Source organism: Saimiri boliviensis, chromosome 7, assembly GCF_048565385.1.
Source record: "Saimiri boliviensis isolate mSaiBol1 chromosome 7, mSaiBol1.pri, whole genome shotgun sequence".
In the NCBI taxonomy this organism is placed as follows: domain Eukaryota; kingdom Metazoa; phylum Chordata; class Mammalia; order Primates; family Cebidae; genus Saimiri; species Saimiri boliviensis.
The window spans coordinates 87,636,545-87,657,292 of NC_133455.1; the positions used below are offsets into that span (position 1 = coordinate 87,636,545).

The 20,748-nt window shown below is 35.7% G+C and overlaps 1 protein-coding gene across 7 annotated transcripts in view; it reads right to left on the reverse strand.

The window, feature by feature from the left end:
- Positions 1-20,748, reverse strand: part of LMNTD1 (lamin tail domain containing 1) — a 472,319-nt gene that overhangs the window by 272,171 nt on the left and 179,400 nt on the right. The window contains exon 9 of one of the 7 annotated variants that reach the window (XR_012518495.1): positions 14,151-14,317. The exons of the other annotated variants lie outside the window; for them this stretch is intronic. The gene's annotated coding sequence lies outside the window, so the exon portion shown is untranslated. Of the gene's footprint in view, positions 1-14,150; positions 14,318-20,748 lie in introns of those variants that run through there. 7 annotated transcript variants of the gene reach the window in all.

The window sequence follows — 20,748 nt, forward strand, 5'->3', positions numbered from 1 at the left end:
AAGTGTTTTCCTTGTAAAATAAATTAGAAACAGAAAAGATTGTGATAAACGAATTTCATGAATATTGCTCTAATTTTCTTATTTTCCAATAGCTTAAGACTGTATTTCAAATATCATTCATTCTTATTAATATGAACTATCCTTATGTAAAGCAGGAAAGTTATTTGTTACAGGTAGAAGAGAAATATCTAATTACATATTATACTTAATATCAGTAATTTTTTGACTGAGGGGTTTGCTACTCTATTACCTCTATACCATTTAAAATTTCTCATTACTTTTTTTCTGAGGCTCTTAAATCACACCATCTGATTTATTTTTGCTTCTTAGAAAGGAAGTCTTTAATGTATTTATTTGTTATATATTGCCCCAGCATGTTCAAACTGCACCTACAGATGCTTAACAAAATTATCTGTAGATAAATCACAAACCATATCTGCTGCTCACATTGTAATGAGATGTATATAGGAATAAAGACAGATTATTCCTCCAGGCCCTATATTTAGAATTGAGAGAGGCTCCTATTAGAATAATGGAGACAGTCTGGAATCTCACATTCAAAGAAGAGGGAGGTCTGGAAGCAATCCCAAAGGAAAATGGTAAACATTTTCAATTATTGAGAAGTGGATCAGATGGGGAAAGCAACTGTCCTTGTTTAGCTTAGAAAAGAAAGGACTTGCTCACACATGGTTCCCAAGCATGTGAAATGAAGTTTAGTTGTAAAGAGAAAGATGATTAGCTATTTTTCTGTCTCTCCTCTTTCTCTCTCTCTCTCTCTGTATTGAGAATAGATAGAAGAAAATATTAATAGAAAATAAATATATACAAATTGTTTTAAAGAGATAGTCAAGTTAGATGTATCATAAAGAAAGGCAGGCAGTAATGCCAGACCTACAGAAAATTGTCCAATGAAAGGTTTATTTCTATTTTTTGGCTTTTTGTGCTTCTTCACTAATTCAATAACCATATTTTCCCATTCTGCAAAGCACCGGAGACACTTGTTATTTTTTTCCCTTCCATACCAAATCTACCTTGATAAAATATCTGCTAAAGTAATCCATATTATGATATGTAACATAGATTGTTAACACTTTAAACACAATAAATATTCAATGCAATAAACATTGCTGGAGTTCCCACTGAGTATCAGGCTTTGTTTGTCACTGCTATCCAAAATCTTTGCAAACAAATTAGCAGTTTTTGGGGGCAAACATACTTACATTTGAGAAAGAGGGGACACATTTTTGAGTCAGAGGATATAACCTTGGTTGTTATGTTACATTTATATATAATGGTCATAAAACTACTGACTATTAAATGTTTGTTTCCCCACATACAAAGGAGTATTCTTAGCTTCATAGAAGAAATGATTAAATGAAATGATGCATGCTACATGTTGATTTGGTTATTGTTATTGTTACTTATTTACACCACTTTCTAGGTTCAGAAATACTTGGAAGTAATCTTTTCTGCCCCCAAATTCAGAAGCTGGGAGGGGAAAGAGAACAATGCAAGCATAGGTAAGTTTTCCTGAGAGAGAAAGTTGCAAAGTGGGAGTACAAAAATAAATAAACAGTAAGATGAATAGGAACTATCTTTTTAAGGACTTGCAATGTACTAGACATTACACTAATGACTTGTTTTCCTCCTTAATCTTCACAGAAATTTGGGAAAGGAATATTATTATCATTCTGCTTTTTATAAATGAGGTAACTGAGGCTCAAAGAGATTAATGCATTCCCCAGGGTTTCATTGCTAGTAACCAATGGGACTGACATTGAACCCAGATGATGTGGCTGCCTAGCCTACACTTAAATATATAGTTTCCTTTTCCTGGACCTAATATTCAGTAAGTACATCTCAATCTCTGTTTCTACTCATCTCTGATGTGATTTAATTAATTGGTTTAAAATACATGCACTTGCTAGGTACTGGGCTTTGAATACTATGAACAAGTTTAATTAAAATAATTTATCTTGATTGTATTCATGTTATCTGAGTGTTAGGACCTATTTTATTAACTACTTTTCCAACAACCTGAAAGTTAGAGAAAAATTACAAAAACATTTTTGTGAACTGATTTGAGAATTAGAATGTCTGATCACTCTCAAATATTATATTGTAGATTTATCTAAGTAAGTATATTTTCCTATATACACTACAACAAACCATCAAACTCAAGAAATTCACAGTGATACTTTACTAACACTAATTCTCAGACCCTACTTTGCAAATTGTCCCAATAATGTCTTTTATAGAAGAAAGATCCAGGCCAGAATCACATGTTGCCTTTAGTTACCATTCCACCTTGAACCTTTTCTCAGTATTTCCTGGACTTTCATAATTTTGACAATTTTGCAGAGTACAAATAGTTGGTTATTTTGTAGAATGCTCCTCAATCTAGGTTATATCCAATGTTTCCTCATATTTAGATTTACCTTATTTGGCAGGAATGTCACAGTTCTTATTTATCCTATCACTGATGGTGTTAAATACCTTGATTAAAGTGTCTGTCAGGTTTCACCACTATAGAACTATTTTATTCTCCTTTGAAATTAGTAAGCATTTTGTGGGAAGATACTTTGACACTATGTAAATATCCCATTCTTCATCAAACTATCAACTTTATTTATTTATTTATTTATTTATTTATTTATTTATTTATTTATTTAATTTTCTGAGACAGAGTTTCACTCTTATTACCCAGGCTGGAGTGCAGTGGCGTGATCTCGGCTCACCACAACCTCCGCCTCCTGGGTTCAGGCAATTCTCCTGCCTCAGCCTCCGGAGTAGCTGGGATTACAGGCACGCACTACCATGCCCAGCTAATTTTTTGTATTTTTAGTAGAGACAGGGTTTCACTATGTTGACCAGGATGGTCCCGATCTCTTGACCTCGTGATCCACCCGCCTCGGCCTCCCAAAGTGCTGGGATTACAGGCGTGAGCCACTGCGCCCGGCCCCATTTATTTATTTTTATCAGTATGGACTCACGGCTTCATATGTTATTCATTGATTTTAATCCATTATTATAATTTCTTTTTCCTGAGAGTCTTGCTCTGTTGCCCAGGCTGGAGTACAGTGGCACGATCTTGGATCACTGCAACCTCTGCCTCCCAGGTTCAAGCAATTCTCCCACCTCAGCCTCCTGAGTAGCTGGGACTACAGGTGTGCACCACCATGCCTGGCTAACTTTTTGTGTTTTTAGTAGAGACAGGGTTTCACCATGTTAGCCAGGATGGTCTCGACCTCATGATCCACCCACCTCGGTCTCCCAAAGTGCTGGGATTACAGGAGTGAGCCACCACACCCAGCCATAATTATTTCTTTTAAAGCTCAAATTGTCATAGATTCGGCCAGCAGGAGCCTCTTCAACCTGGTCTCTGTGTCCTTTTGACATGTGCCCATCATTCTTTGAACACATTCTTGTTTCTGGCACAAAAGTGTGTTCCAGAATCATGTAATACTTTTCCTGGCTTAAACTGGGGATTGGATAGTTTTCCAAGGTGTCCCTTGCGCTAGGTGTGCTCTTTATGAATACATATACAATATTTCTCTATCTCTGTCTCTGTATATTGAAAATAATGAGTCCAAACAGGCAATTCTAATTCCACTTCAATACCATAGATTTCTCTTAGTTTCTCTCTTTTCCTCTTTTTCCTTCCCTTCTTTAACAGTAAGGAAGCTGGCTTCCATTAGCTTTAATATACTTATTTATTGGATTAGTTGGCCATGTGTAATCAATTTCTCACCACTGCCTCTCTTCTCTGCTGACACAGATATTCTCACTCCAAAACCCTAAACCCAGCTGCCCCATGATTCCCTCCTCATCCTATCTGGACGACAGTACCATGCTTGGACCATCCTAGTACCACTTGCCAACTTCAATCCCCAAAGCCTACTTTGCTAAGCCCAGTTTAACGGAATTGATTCAACCGTTCAAGAAGATGAAGAAAGTGAATGCAGCATCTTTGGACATTTATACCAAACCAGGTAATTCTTTTTTATTTGTGGGTTGACTCAAAATAATTAGTAGTTCTAATATAAGGTGCTGCTTGAGTTAGTCTGGAATCTACTATCTACATTGGGCTACTATCTACTATCTACATCCTAAACTAGAATAATTGATGTTGGGCCTAGAGTAAGAGAAATTGATTTTATTCTCACTTTTCTAATCACAACAGGTAAAATATTCCACTGTATCTTTTAACTTCTATGAAGATAAGCCATAAAGCCAGTCAGGAGGTAAAACTGTCATTTACAATTTGTAAAAATATGAACCCCTCTCCCTCTGGAAAGTTCACATTCATGTTTGCATCCAAGAACCTTGACCTGACTGGTAACTTATTATATTCTGATTGTATAGAATGAATGCTCTGAAACTGCTAGATGTTTAGTCTATAACATTCTAAAAGTGATGTGAGAGAGTTCAAAAGCAACATGTTACAAACTTCTTTATGAAAAGTCTACTGGAATGCTTAAAGATGACTTCATCTTATAAGAATTTCTACCAGATTCAGGGTGAATTGCTTGCACATTGAGTCAGTCATGCTATTTATGTAGAAAGGGCAAGTTTTAAAATATCAGCAGCTAAATTATAGATGGGCAATAAACATATGAAAATATACTCAACCTCATGAGTAATCAGAGAAATGCACTTTAAAATAAAAATGAGATGCTGTCACGGACAATGTGAATCTTAGCAAGACTGTAGGTCAGTAAAAACTCTTTACATGCTGTTTTTGAGAGTGTAAATTGGTGCAACTTTTGAAAAGAATTTGACATTTTTAGTAATGATGAAGATATATAAACTATAAACAAGCAATTTCATTCCTAGATATATACCCAAAAGAAAAATCACAACATTATATAAAAATATACATAGTTACACTGTTGGCACTACCAAAATAATGGAAATAAATCAAATGTTCATCAGTAGAAGAATGGATAAATAAATAGTAACTATATAATGACATAATATAAATAAAACGACTGCTTTGTAGCTAAATAACATGATGAATCTCACAAATACAATATTGAGTCAAAAAGAGAAGTTCATGAAGTAAAAATCCATTAGTATAACAGTTTTTGAAACTAAACTGTATTATTTGAGAATACTTGTATATGTTATAAAAAGAGCAGCTCTAAATTCACATTACAGTTACCTTACAGGAAGGGGATGAGAAGGGATTGGGTATAGTCTCATAGGAGACCCCAAAGATATTTGTAATGTGACTAGCTAGTACATAGATGTCCATTTTCTTTCTTTCTTTCTTTTTTTTTTTTTTTTTTAACAGACACGGTCTGGTTCTGTCACCCAAGCTGGAGTGCAATGGCACTATCATAGCTCCCTGCAGTACCAAACTTCTGGGCTCAAATGATTTTCCCCAGTAGCTGGGATAGATGCATGCCACCATGCCTAACTAATTTTTTAAATTTTAAATTTTTTTTGTAAAGATAAGGTCTTACTATGTTGCTCAGGCTGGTAATGAACTCCTGGGATTGCTTAGGCATCAGCCGCTGCACCCAGCCTGTTATTCTTAATATTTTACACAAATGTAGAATATGATTTTATTGTTATTTATTTTTTAAAAGTTTTTTAAAAAGGAGTTGTCTCTTTGAGGCTCCTTGTACCATTATAACTCTACAGGTAAGTATTTTATTGTTAGGACGAGTAAATTTTCTGAGGCCAAATACATACAAGGAGTGTTTAGGTGACAGGCTGGAGTGCAGTGGTGCAATCTCTGCTCACTGCAACCTCTGCTTCCCGGGTTCAAGCAATTCTTCTGCCTCAGCCTCCTGAGTAGCTGGGACTACAGGCATGTGCCACCACACCCAACTAATTTTTGTATTTTAGTAGAGACAGGGTTTCACCATGTTGGCCAGGATGGTCTCAATCTTCACCTTGTGATCCGCCCACCTTGGCCTCCCAAAGTGCTGGGATTACAGGCTTGAGCTACCGCACCCGGCCTCTTCTTACCCACTTTTAAGGTAGACACTTTACTGTCTTCTACAGGTGAAGAAACAGATCCACAATGTGTAACTTACGTCCCCAGCATCTTGTGGCTGAGTAGAGATGGGATGAGAATTTGAAACAATGTCTATCTGATTCTAAAGTATGGGAACTTCCTGTTTCACCAAATGACACCAGACCTTTTCACACAAATTATCTCATTTAGTTTTCTCAAGAACTCTCTAGGGGAGAGGGAAATTGACATCTCATTTTTAAGATGAGGAAGGGTTAAATGGCTTTCCCATGATCTCGGCATACAAATTCCAAATTCAGTGATTTACTGGTCAAGAATATTGTCATCTTCTTAATCATAAATCCTAAAATAAGTTGGGGGGAGAGTAGGAGTTCATATTAAATCAACCACCAATACATAATAGAAACACCCGTTATCTGATTAAAAATCATCTTTTCAGTCTTTTTCCTCTAATATAAATAACCAAAGTAACATTTATCAAGAATTATTTTACATTCTGATAGCTTCATAAGTGCTAATTTTTCTAGGCCCCATATTCCTAGCTCACATGTCCTGTTTCATAGAATGGGAAACTCAGACAGAAAGGTTACGTGAATTGCTCAAGGTCACAGAGAGAACTTGCAGCAGAGCTGTACCTTCCGCAGCCAGATCCAAGCCCTTATCATCTACATTGACTTTGCTCAGCAAGGAAAGAATATTTCTACATATTTCTTCATGTTCACCTCAACCTTTAGTTTATTTACTTTATCCCATACAACTTTCAGTACTTTTTTCTGTCAGCCTTAAGAAACTCTTGATCTCTGATGGCGGGAGAGCAGGAACGCAGAATGCACTCTGTACACTCTCTACCCTGGAATGTTATTTTGGTTCCACTTAAACAGTTAGAGGTTGCAAAGATTGTGCCTGCTGTGACTCTCCCTTTTTGATAATTTATTTTTAACACAAAATAATTCACATAAACAGAAATCATATGTACCTCATCCTAGAACTGAGGTACAGTCATGGAAATTACATTTTCTTCTCTCTGGGACACTGGTGACTTCAAGTCAGTAAATGATAAGAAAGAGACACTGGGCACTTCAAGTCAGAAAATAAACTTTAAAATATAGGATATTTGACCTCCTCTTCTTTTGATTTAATTTGTATAAACACAGCGGAATTCAAAGTCCCTGTCTTCATAGTTCTGGAAAGCAGGAAGGGCACTTCGTGAGGTCTGAGGTGCGGAAAAGTGCAAGATGAGAGATACATAAATCTCAGGGGAATTTTTTACTTGGTAGGGAGCATCAGACTATAAGCCTCTGTTGGTCAGCTGATCAATTCATTAACATATATAGAGATAAAAAATGTACAGATATTCACATAGAAAAAGTAGCTACAGACGTGCTGGTACATGGCAATGGAAAATGAAACAAATCTTTCATTTTTCACACTGCAATCTAAAGCTAAGTGAAGATGCTGCTTGAGTTAGTCTAGAATCTACTATCTACATGATGCTTTACTTAAATGTCTAATATGTAGAAGTCTGAGCTCTTATTCTAATGTTGAATGTGAATATTTTAAATGAGACTATGTACTAAATGCACTTTACAGCATTCTCTTATTTAACCCTCACAAATTCCATAGGCAATAAGTACTGCTATTATGCTTAGATTTACTCAGCAGAGCATCTGAAGCTTAGAAAGGTTCAGTGCCCAGGGTTAAAGAGCTGGTGAGCGGTGGAACCAAGTTGAAATACTTGTCCTTCTGGCCTCTGCATTGAAGCTCTTCCCCACTGTGCAGGACGGAACCTCTGCTTTTCATCCATCAGTCTGATTCTATTCTAGCTGGCCTACAGCTTTCCTGTTTCCATGTGGAATAATTTGTACTCTGTATTTTGTAGGGAAGAAATAGTGATGTTGAGGAAGAAAAGAGACTCTGCCTCTGAAATACTGATTAAATATTTTCCAGACTGTGTCATGGGATAGTGTAGGCCCAGATCCAAGGCACTCAGGTGAGCCAGGACAGGAATGTCCTGGGAGAGGGAAGAGTTAGGCAAATTATCCATACCCAAGTTACAGGAGTGCTTCTTATGTATTTTCTGGCCTTAGAGAGCAAAGAACAATAAGATCAGCAACCAGAAGTGGAGGCAAAGCTCACCAGGTACTAGCTTTCTCTAGACACCAAAATGAAGATCAAAGCTAGCTTTGAAGTTCAAAAGAAGCTGTAAAGACAGCCTGAGGAGCTGTGAACCTGGGAAGAGCACTATTTCCCTGGCAGTAGTGCTAGTTTTGAAAGGGGAGAATAAAGGGAGAGGTTATTGAGAAAATTGAGCATATTAGGCCTCATTGTCTAAATCTCACATTATTGATCATCCTACAAGATGATAAACTCCAGAAAACAGCCAGAATCTAGAACTTCCGGTTTTATGCTATCTACCTATTTCAGAGGAGGTGCTAAATAAATAATAATTCATTCATACTTTGTTATATTAACGTTGATTGATGAATTGATAGAGCACCTCCTACGTGCTTCTGTCCTAACTGTTGGAGATATGAAAATAGATGAACCAAAGACCCTGCTCTTGTGGAATAAACTAATCGATATACATATATAGTATGTTAGGTGGTATAAGTGTTCATAAGAAAAATAAAACAGAGAAAGGAAAAAGAATGAAAACTAATGTAGAGCCAGAAGCTAAATAGAGAAAGAGATAGCAATAAAGACAGATATATGAGACTTAGAGATAAAGAAAGAGATAGCATTAGAGACAGAATGCAACCAAGAAAGACTTCTCTATTAAGGGGGCATTTAAGCAAAGAGGTCTGAAAAAATTGAAGTAGTGACAGTGCAGATGTGGAATAATGATCTAACATAGTCAACGATTAATCTCAGTTTCCTAATCCTAATGCCTCCAACCCCTATTTAATTGAATGCAAGAAGTCCAAAGCCTGCCTCTCAAGAATATCCAGGAATCACCAGTGCATTGTCATTTGTTCAGGAATTAGACTTGGTCACTGGCTTAATAACCTGCTACTTACATGCAACCATCTGTCATGGTTGTTGATATCAACTAGTAAATACATTTCCATCTCTGCTTGTTGGTCATTTTCCTAAAAAGTGAATGGAAATACCATTTCCTATTTCTCACATCTAAGGAGCTATTATACTATTGCATATAACTGAAAAGAGGTTTGAAGTCTTTACTTCAACTTTATGAACTGTTTCAAGCTGTTCTAATAGAGTATTAGAGAAGTTTTAAGTCATAATCATGTGGATAATTCAAGTGTTGGAAAATAGTTTTTGGCTGATCATATATTTAACTTTCACACTGATTTTTGAAACAATTTTGCTCTAAGTGTCAAAAGTATACTAAGGCATAGGAGTAAGAGTTGTTCAGTGAGGCCACCACCCGGAAAGTCAGTAGGCAAGTGGTCAGGTTCTCCATGTTTCCAAAAAAAGTGTTTTATTCCTGGGCATGACTAAGCTATATTTGATAGAAATCTAGTGGACATTTAGTTAGTACTTTCTCTATGCAAGGTGCTATGCTAGGTGCTTTCACTTACATTTTCCCATTTATTCCTCATAGGAATATGCACATCTACCAAGATATCTTAAGGACACAGAGCTTTACTATTTTAACAGAATAGAGTGAATGCTCTATTTTAGAATGTTTTGTATCAATTTTCCATTCCATGTCATACTTTTCTTTAAAACGACAGCATGTAAATGACTAAAAGCATTATTCCTTCCTTAGTGATTCTTATTATTCTTAAGAATTACTAGGCTGGGCATAGTGGCTCATGCTTGTAATCCTAGTACTTTGGGAGGCTGAGGCAGGCAGATTGCTTGAGCCTAGGAGTTCAAGATCAGCCTGGGCAACATGGAAAAACTCTGTCCCTACAAAAATACAAACATTAGCCAGGCTTAGTGACATGCGTCTAGTAGTTGGAGCTACTAGAGAGTCTGAAGTGGGAGGATCAATTGAGCCCAGAAGGTCAAGGCTGCAATGAGCCATGATCATATTATTGCACTCCAGCCTGGGCAACACAGCAAGATCCTGTCTCCCTCCATCCCCTGCCCCCCCCCACAAAAAAAATTACTATATAGGGTTGTATTTACAAAGCCATTTATATTATACTTTATGGATGCTTTAAGGAATTTCTAAAGGGCAATTTTGATTATAATTAATTATTGGCTTGCTGGCTAACTTAAGATTTTATCCTCTTAGGTAAGATGTGACTCTATTCTATATTTGAAGTTAAAAACAGATTCAATTAAAGATCTCTAGTAAAAATGAGAAGATGAGAAATCAGACCCAATTAAAACTTTATGGTAAGAATAAGTAGAAACACTCCCTTTGGACCCACTCACAGACGTTTAAAGGTTTGTAATTTTAATGAATGAAACCTGTGATCCCACTGCACCTCTGGCTGCTGGGAGCTTACTCATGCCATGGATTTTATCATGCAGATGTAATGGACAAGTATTGTTTGAATTAGGTGAACAATTGCATTTATACATTAGGAATGTTGTTGAGAGAAAATTGGCCCTTGACAAATAATTCCCAACTCTTTTATTTAATGTTGAACACTTCCACATTATAGTTGACCTAAATTCTGTGTTCAATACCTCCCCCCCATCCCCAAGTGGCATGTTTTTAAGTGCCAGATGTGGATGCACTCAGCTATAAAGGAAGGTATAAGTCAGTATATAAATGACTAGCACATAAGCTATCTTTGTTCACTAATTTAAATATTCAAGAAAGACTTTGCTTGTCTAGGAAAAATTTACTAGAACTTGTTCAACAGTCACCCAAGTTATTAAGAATTCATCTTGGCAGGGTGTGGCTCATGCCTGTAATCCCAGCACTTTGGGAGGCCAAGGCAGGCGGATCATGAGGTCAAGAGATCGAGACCATCCTGGCCAACATGGTGAAACTCCATCTCTACTAAAAACACAAAAATTAGCTGGGCGTGGTGGTGCACGCTTGTAGTCCCAGCTACTCAGGAGACTGAGGCAGGATAATTGCTTGAACCCAGGAGGCGGAGGTTGCAGTGAGTCAAGATCATGCCACGCACTCTAGCCTGATGACAGAGCAAGACTCCATCTCAGGAAAAAAAAAAAAAAAAAAAAAGAATCCATCTCAATGTTTCTCACCTCCAGATGATAAGTAGATAAGGACTACATTTAAATTTCAGGAATCTCTCACTTCAATAGATAGTGAGAAGAAATGATTTCCAGGCTTTGTGGCATGGGTGGAAAGGTATATGAGAGAACAAGGGACCCAGGTGATGTTTCACCCATGAGTGATGGTAATGTTTTACTCATGAGACTCACGGTAATGTTTTACCCAGGAGACTCACCCATGAATCATTCTATAAGGCCAAACCCTGTGTCTGGGTGTACAAGGCTACCATGATAAGGGAAACACAGTTATAAAATACATTCTCTACATTCTCAGGTGATTCTAAATCCAGGAACATTTGATCCAGAGATTATCTGGAACAGTTATGATCCTGACATCTCTTCCGTTAAATGGCACCTAAGACATCTATCATGCCACTTTGATTTCTAACAAATGTGCACATGACTATGAAGTAAAAATTATCTATAGCATACATCATAAAAATGACATATGCAAGCTGTTGAATATATAGATGGTGCTAGTAAAGCATCATCAGTAGGAAATAGGTTTTGACTTTTAATTAATTAATTAATTAATTAATTGGCCAGGGAGGATACATTGCGATCTCTTACTCATCCTTTCTTTGGGACCAGTGTGAGATGTTGAGCTTAATTAGGAAAATCATATATTATACAAGCTCCTTTCACAGGTGTCAATAGAATTCTGTTTGATGATAGGCTAGTACATAAAGCTTTAAGAAGGCAAATTTATTAGAGAAGTCTGTATGGAATTTTTGGTATGAGGATGTCTTTAAATAGAAAACAGTTTGGACTGTGCCAACAGATGGAGATTTAAATCTTAGTTCTACTATTCACTAGCTGGATGACTTGTATGAACTATCCTAGGCTCTGTTTTAACTACAAATTAAGTTCATGGTATTAATCTCACTTGGTGTTCGAGATAATGATAACAGGATGTAGTGCCTCAAACATGGACGCCCTCAATAAGTGTTAGTTTCTACTTTCTTTTCAAGGGAAAGGAGAAACTTTGAAAAGAAAATAGAAACTAACCCTTCTAAATATAGTTATTTCTAAATATAGTTATTTCTGACTTTCATGGCCAGCCAAGATGAAGTAAAAGGATATGGTTTTACCATCCCACCTAAAATAACTTTGAAAATGGATGCAATATAGGAAACAACATCATGGAACAAATGACCCTTGAGAGAAGAAAAACAAGTAAGGTGAGCCCTCTGATTGCCACAGCAATTGCTTAGAGAACATGGCCTGTCCACAACACAGGGAAGCAAAACCCAAGCAGGGTCTGGCAGTCTGCCTGAGGTAAGGTGACAGAGCTGAGAGTCTGGGGAAGTCAAGGCGGAGGTTCTCGGAGCATAGTACAGGAGAGGAGACAGTCGCACAGAGATAGAACTCTGGAAAACTGTAGAAGGTCGCCATAAGTATTCAGTTAAGTACTGATTAGCCATTCATGTAAGGAAACTATCAAGGCTGGGTAAAGATCCAGTAGAAATTATTAGGGGAACAGTGTCAGAAGCTCACAAAGGGGCAGGAATGGTACCTAATTGCAACAGCCAAGATGGAAAACTTCATGATTCATGAGGCCTCAGTTGGAATACTAACAGGGTTTTGCCTCAACAGTCAGGAAAATAATTAACACCAGACTAAACATTGCACTGTTCCCTCTTAATAAAGTTTAAAGGCATGGTCCAGAAGGATCAACTGTTCCTAAGTAACTTAACCATGTCTCAAAACATAGCTCAACAACTATTATAGGAATACAAAAACACCCAGCACCCCACAAGTCAAATTACACAATGTCTAGCACTCAATTTTTAAAAATCACAAGGCAGACAATAGAAGAGAAAAATAAAATGCATGAGAAGAAATGTCAATAAAAATTGACCCAAAAATAACACAGGTGATAGAAACAGTGGACAGAAGCATTAAATCAGTTATTATAATGATAGCCTATATGTTTTAAAAAAGCTAGCAGAAAGACTGAACATATTGAATATATAAATATGACAAAAATTAAACTTTTAGAAAGGAGATCTACATTTTTGAGATAAAATATATACTATATGAAATTAAGAGCAGATAAGACATTTTGAGAAGAAAAGATGAGTGAACTTAAACACATAGCTATAGAAACTATCCGAAATGAAACACGGAGAGAAAAATAAAAATCATCAGTGAACTACGTGGTTATTTTCAGTAGCCAAATGTATGTGTAATTGGAGTCTTCAATAAAGTTGGCAAAAATGTTTGGATAAATAATAGCCAAAGTTTTCCAAATTTGATAAAAATTATAAACACACAGATTTAAGAATTTCAACAAACTCCTAGAATAATTAATGAAAACTACTCCAAGATGAATTTTAATAAAGTTCCTTGAAGACAAAGGGATAAATATTAAAAGCTACGTTTGTGTATATGATGCAGAGTGGGGAAGGAATGCTGCATAAAGAATAAAGACAAAATTAAAAGCAGTTTTTTTGCTGAAGCAATGCAAACTAGAAGGTACTGAAACAACATCTTTAAAATATTAAAAGAAATAATTGTCAACCTAGAATTTGTTACCCAGTGAAAATACTTTGTAGAAACAAAGATGAAATAAAGACTTTTTCAGACACATATAAGAATTAATAACCAGACCACATATCTATAAAATATGTCAAGAGGAACCCTTCATGCCAAATGAAATGATACTGATAAAAACTTGGACATACAAAAAAGAAAAAGAAGAATACCAGATGTAGTAACTCTCTTGTAAATATAAAGAATATTTTTATTATTTAATTCTCTTTAAAAGTTAATCAACAGATTGAAGCAAAAGTATTTTTTTTTCTTTTTTTTTATTGCATTTTAGGTTTTGGGGTACATGTGATGAACATGCAAGATTGTTGCATAGGTACACACATGGCAGTGTGCTTTGCTGCCTTCCGTCCCCTCACCTGTATCTGTCATTTCTCCCCATGCTATCTCTTCCCACCTCCCCACCCCCCGCCCCTCCCCCATTTCCCCCCAACAGACCCCAGTGTGTAGTGCTCCCCTCCCTGTGTCCATGTGTTCTCATTGTTCAACACCCACCTATGAGCGAGAATATACGGTGTTTGATTTTCTGCTCTTGTGTCAGTTTGCTGAGAATGATGGTTTCCAGGTTCATCCATGTCCCTATAAAGGACGTGAACTCATCGTTTTTGATGGCTGCATAAAGCAAAAGTATTAATAATGCATCATGGAGTTTATAACTCATACAGAAGTAAAATGTATGATGACAATGGCGTAAAGGCCAGGAGAGGAGAAAAGAAAGTTTATTTTGTAGGAGTCTTATACTTAAAGTAATGTAGTAGTGCTTGAAGTTAAACTGTGATAAACTAAGAATGTATAATATAATCCCCCCAAAAATAACTAAATTAACAAAATTATTTATAGCTAATACACAAAGAAAATGAACTAGAATCATAAAAAATAATGGAGAGAAAATGAAATGAAGAACATATGTGACAATAGAAAATAAATAGCAAGATGGTAGATTATAAAAATCACATTGAATGTAAAAGGTCTGAACATACCAACTAAAGGTGGAGCTTCTCAGATTAAATAAAACGGATCCAATTATATGCTTCATTACAAAGATACAAATAAGTTCAAATTAAGGGATACAAAAAGATATAGTGTGCTAATGTGAATAAAAATAAAGCTAGAGTATCTACATTAACATCAGAGTAAACAACATAACAGGGATAAAGAGAGGCATTTCATAGTGATAAAGAAGGTAAATTCATCAGGAGGATATAACATTAAGACCTCTGATAGCAGAACTTCAAAATATCTGAATCAGAAACAGATGGAACTGCAAGGAGAAAAAGATAACTTCACAATCACAATTAGATCTCGTTTATGAACTCTAATAGTTTTTTGTGGGTTACTTAGGTGGACACTTGATTGACAAGCATGTAAAGGCAATCCAGTGGATGAGACAGAGTTTTTTCCACAAGGGATTCTGGAAAAATGGAACATTTGCATGCAAAAACAAAGGAAAACAAAAACTCCGATCCATTTCTTATACAACATATACAAAACTGAAAGGACAATCCAATGGACTTCATCAAAATTAAAAATTTTTGCTCTTTGAAAGACAATGTGAAGAAAAATAAAAGATAAATCACCGACGGGGTGACAATGTCTTCACATGACATATCTGGTAAGGAACTTGTATCTCAAATATTTAAGGAACTCTTTAGCAACCCAGTGCCTTGAAAATGGGCAAAAGATTTGAATAGACGTTCCTCATATACATGTGGCAAATAAGCACACAAAAAAAATGCTCAATGTCATTAGTCATTGAGAAATGGAAATTTTTAAAAATGAGATACCACTACATAACTACTAAAATGAAGAAAATTTACAAGACTTAGCATACCAAGTACTGACAAGAATGTGGAAGAACTACAACCCTTATACCCTGCTTTTGAGACTAGAGCATTGTACAATCACTTTGGAAAATTGTCTGCAGTTTCTTCACAAGTGAAACACACATCTACCATATGATTTAGCTTTTCTACTTCTATATGTTTACCTAAGAGAAAGGAAGCAAATGTGTATACAAAAACTTACATATGAATGTCATAGCAGCTTTATTATAAAAGCCAAGTACCAGAGACAATCTAAATGTTTGTTAACATGTTAATGGATCTGAAAATAATAGTATATCCATAAAATGGAATATAGTCAGCAATGAAAAAGAATGAACTATATATGCAACTACATGGATGGACCTCAGAATAATTATATTGGGTGAAAGGAGTCGGAACAAAAAGAGGACATATTTTATATTACTCAGTTCAAACTACTATAACCAATTACCATAGACTGAGTGGCTTAAACAACGAACATTTATTTGTTACAGTTCTGGAGGCTATGAAGTCTAAGACTAAGGTGCCATGAGATCTGATGTCTTGAGAGGGTCCATTTACTTATTTGCAGATGGCTGTCTTCATATTTCATCTTCACATAGCACAAAACAGAGAAGAGTGAGCAAACTTTCATGTCTCCTCTGATTTGAACATTAATCCCATTATCTAATTACTTCCCCAAAGCCCTGGTTCCCAATACTATCAAATTGAAGATTGAGATTTCAACCTATAAATTTTAGGGGAACACAAACATTCAGTATGGAACATACTATATAATTCCATTTATAAAATATTCTAGAAAATGTAAACAAATCTATAGTGGCAGAAACCAACCCAAAAGTTCCCTGGGAATAAGGTTAAGGAAGAATGGAATAGAAGACTTACAAAGTGATATGAAGAAATTTGGGGGGTTGATGGATGTCTTCATTATCTTGGCTGGGATGATAGTTTCACAGATGTATAAAAGGTGTCATTGAATTATCCACTTTAAACGTGTGATTTATTGTAAATTAATACTTTCAGCAAAAGTATAAACAAAGTTGGATTCAATTCATTAGAAATAAAAAAATTTGTAATCTTATTATGCAGCACTTTTCTAAGTATGTTACTCAGAACTAATGCCCCACAGATTTTAATAGGTTTTACTGAAAAAGAAGAATCTGTGGTTTAATAATTGAAATAGTCTGGACTAAACTAAACATAGTTAATGGATTTGCTTTGGGTAGGACTTCTGGGAGATTTTTAATATGCCAATATACATTGTGAAATTTCAATAAGGAAATATAATTGAGTACCATATTTCCCTAATTTGATCAGAAACTCTTCCAAGACAATTTTGTAGGATTAACATTCCTCAGGTTTTTTATTTGGAAAATGCTAGCATGAAGACACTGTCATTATTTAACAGTAAATACAGTTGATGTGGTAAGAACTTTGAACTCTCTTTTCATGAACTATTAAAATTTTTGACTAGACCAAGTGTGATGGCTCACACCTATAATTCCAGCACTTTGGGAGGCTGAGGTGGATGGATTGTTTGAGCCTAAGAGTTCAAGACCAGCCTGGGCAATATAGGGAGACCCCATCTCTACAAAGAAAAAACAATATAACTTATGATTAGACAATATAACCTTCATATAAATTCAAGCATTCAAGCAAATTGTAAATTTTAGAAAGGCTTTAAAAACTTGTTCACTAAATTAGTAACTGAATGCTCTCCAATGAATGTTTTGCATGGGATATTTTTCTTTTTTAGTTAATAGACTTTTTTTTTTTTAGCAGTTTTAGGCTTATAGAAAAAATGAGTGGAAAAGTAAAAAGAGTTCTTATATCTCCTTGCCTCTATTTATTAACATCTTGCATTATTGTAGTACATTTGTTATAATTGATGAGCCAATATAGATATATTATTATTAACTAAAGCTCACAGACTACATTAGAGTTCACCCTGTGTTATACATTCTATGGGTTTGGACAAATACATAATGACATGTGGCTGGGTGCTCGCGTTTGTAATCCCGACACTTTATGAGGTTGAAAAGGGAGGATCCTTTGAGCCCAGGAGTTCAAGACTAGCCTGGGCAACATAGTGAGACCATGTCTTTACAAAAAAAAAAAAAAAAAAAAAAAAAGAGGAAGAAAGAAAGAAAAATTATTCAGGCATTTTGGTGATGTGCAACTGTAGTCCTGGCTGCTCAAGAGGCTGAAGGAGTAGGATCATCTGAGCCCGGGAGTTTGAGGCTGCAGTGAACTGTGATGGCACCACTGCACTCCAGCCTAGGCAACTGAGTGAGACCCTGTCTCCAAAAACAAACAAACCAAACCAACAAACAAAATTACATGTGTCCACCATTACAATTTATGTAGAATAGTGTCACTGCCCTAAAAATCTCAGGTATTCCACTGTTTCACCTTTTCATGCCTCCCACAACCCCTGATGTGTTTCACTGTCTCTATAGTTGTCTCCTTTTTACAATGTCATATATTTGGGGTCATTCAGTATATAACCTTTCAGATTGGCTTTTTAAATTTAGCAATATGCATTTAAGTTTTCTCCATTTTTTTTATGGCTTGCTGTCTTGTTTCCTTTTATTGCTGAATAATATTTCATTATACAGAGGAATCACAGTTTCTTCATTCATCTATTGAAGGACATGTTGGTGGCGTCCAAGATTTGGCAACTATGAATACGGCCGCTATAAACATTTTTATGCAGGTTTTTGTGTGGAGATAAGTTTTCAACTCATTTGGGTAAACACCAGGAGTGCAATTGCCGGATTGTATGATATAAATATATTTAGTTGTGTAAGAAACTGCCAAATTGTCTTCCAAAGTGGCTGTACCATTTTGCATTTCCACCAGCAATGAATGAGAGTTCTTGTTGTTCCACATTCTTGCTAGCATTTGGTGTTGTCAGTATTCTGAATTTTAGCCTTTCTGATAGGTGTGTACTGTGTCTCCTCATTTCCGTTTGCAATTCTTTAATAACATATAGTGATAAGCATCTGTCCATAAGCTTTTTGGCTTTGTATATCCTATGTTAAGGTGTCTGTTCATATCTTTTGGCCATTTTAAAATTGAGTTATTTTCTTATTGTTGAATTTTAAGAGCTCTTTATGTATTTTGGATATTAGTCCTTTATTAAACATCTGTTTTGCAAATATCTTCTCCCACTCTGGGCTTGTCTTTTCATTCTTTTAACAGTGTCTTTTGCAGAGCAGAGGTTTTTTATTTAAGTATAACTTACCAATTTTTCCTTTTATGAATCATGCTTTTTATGGGATGTCTAAAAAGCCACTGCCAAATTCAAGGTCATCTACATTTTGTCCCATGTTATCTTCAAGGAGTTTTACAGTTTTGGATTTCCATTTAGGTCTAATGATCCATTTTGAGTTAAATTTGGGGAAGACTATAAGGTCTGTAGTTAGATTCAGTTTTTTTCCATGTATATGTCTAGTTATTCCAAACCATTTGTTGAAATGACTATGTATGCTTTTTCCATTGAATTGCCTTTGCTCCTTTGTCAAAGATCAGTTAAATATATTTGTCTATTTCTGGGCTGTCTATCCCATTTCATTGATATCTTTGTTGATTCTTTTACCAATATCACATTTTCTTGACTACTGTAGCTTTATAGTAAGTCTTGAAGGCAGTAGTGTCAGTCCTCTGATTTTATTCTTCTTCAATAATCTGTTAGCCATTCTGGGTCTTTTGCTTTTCCATATGAATGTTAGAATAATTCTGTTGAAATCCAAATAACTTCCTGGGTTTTTTTTTGTTTGTCTGATTTTGTTTTTTGAGACAGGGTATCACTATTGCCCAGGATGGAGTGCAGTGGTGTGATCATGACTTACTGCAACCTCTGCCTCCTGGGTTCAGGCAATTCTCCAGCCTAGCCTCCCAAGTAGCTGAGACCAGAGGCACACACCATTAAACCCAGTTAATTTTTGTATTTTTTTTTTTTTTGTAGAGATGGGGTTTTTTCATGGTGCCCAGGCTGGTCTCAAACTCCTGGCCTCAAGTGATCTATACTACTCAGTCTCCCAAAGTGCCAGAATTACAGGTATGAGCCAGCACACCTAACCAACTTCCTGGGATTTTGATATTGAACCTAAAGATCAAGATGGAAAGAACTGGCATCTTGACAATATTGTCTTAAATATAGGATCATTAATTTAATCATTCTAAATACCATAACTTCCTTCTTGTAGTTTTTAATGTCTTAGTTTCATTCTTTCTCTCTCTACCAATACTTTCTCCAATATGTTCTTCTTTTCTCCCATCATTTCCCTCTTTTCACTTTAAAACATGACTCCTACCCAGAAATTAGACAGATTTCTCATGAAATCAAACAAATGGGAAGGTCAGGAATAAGATGGAGAGCATAGAGTTAGTAAGGATATGAAGGAATGTTGTGGAATGAAAAATATGTGCTTCATTACCTATATAACATATAGCACCTATAGCATCTTGCATAATGCCTTGCCAAGGCACTTAGTCAATATTACTTGAATAAATGCATGAGTGTCTTGCAAATATGACATCTTAAGCATCCATCAGTGACAAAATAGATGGTATTTTGATGACATAATTACAATATGATATCTGTGGGTATATCTATGACTTAGGGATTAGGTTTTCTTCTCACCCAAGAAGTTTTTGATGAGATCTCTTAAACTTTGCAATGATTTTCTCATTTCAATTAACTATTTTCCTCTGTAATATGCTAAGTATCCATCCTTTTCTTTATGTTCTTGCAAAAAATCCTAAAGAAAACTTAGAAGTAAGGTAGGAAGGTGCACAATAGATGAAACTTTCCAGCAATGTAAAAAAGGCATCAACCTTTTAGCAGGCACATATATTGAGTTAATAACAGAACTAACATCTTAAAATTGTAAAATGCTCTCTATTTTCCAAGGCACTTTTCTCAGATGTAATCTTACCTAATAGTTTCAAAAAACCTGTGAAGGAGAGACTCAGTGATCTGCCCAAAATCACAAAGTGGCTGGCACTATCTCAAACCTGATTCCCATTTGTTCTTTTCACTACTTCTGAGCCTTCAAATTGTGTAGATATCACAAAGGCATGCATCCAGTGGATAAGAGCTACATGTTAAGGGCCCAGATGAAAACGTTAATTTTGAACTATTCTCATATTATTTCCTCTCTTAGGCCAAGGAAAGTTATGTGTTTCTCTGTTTGGTTGACAATTAAACTTCTT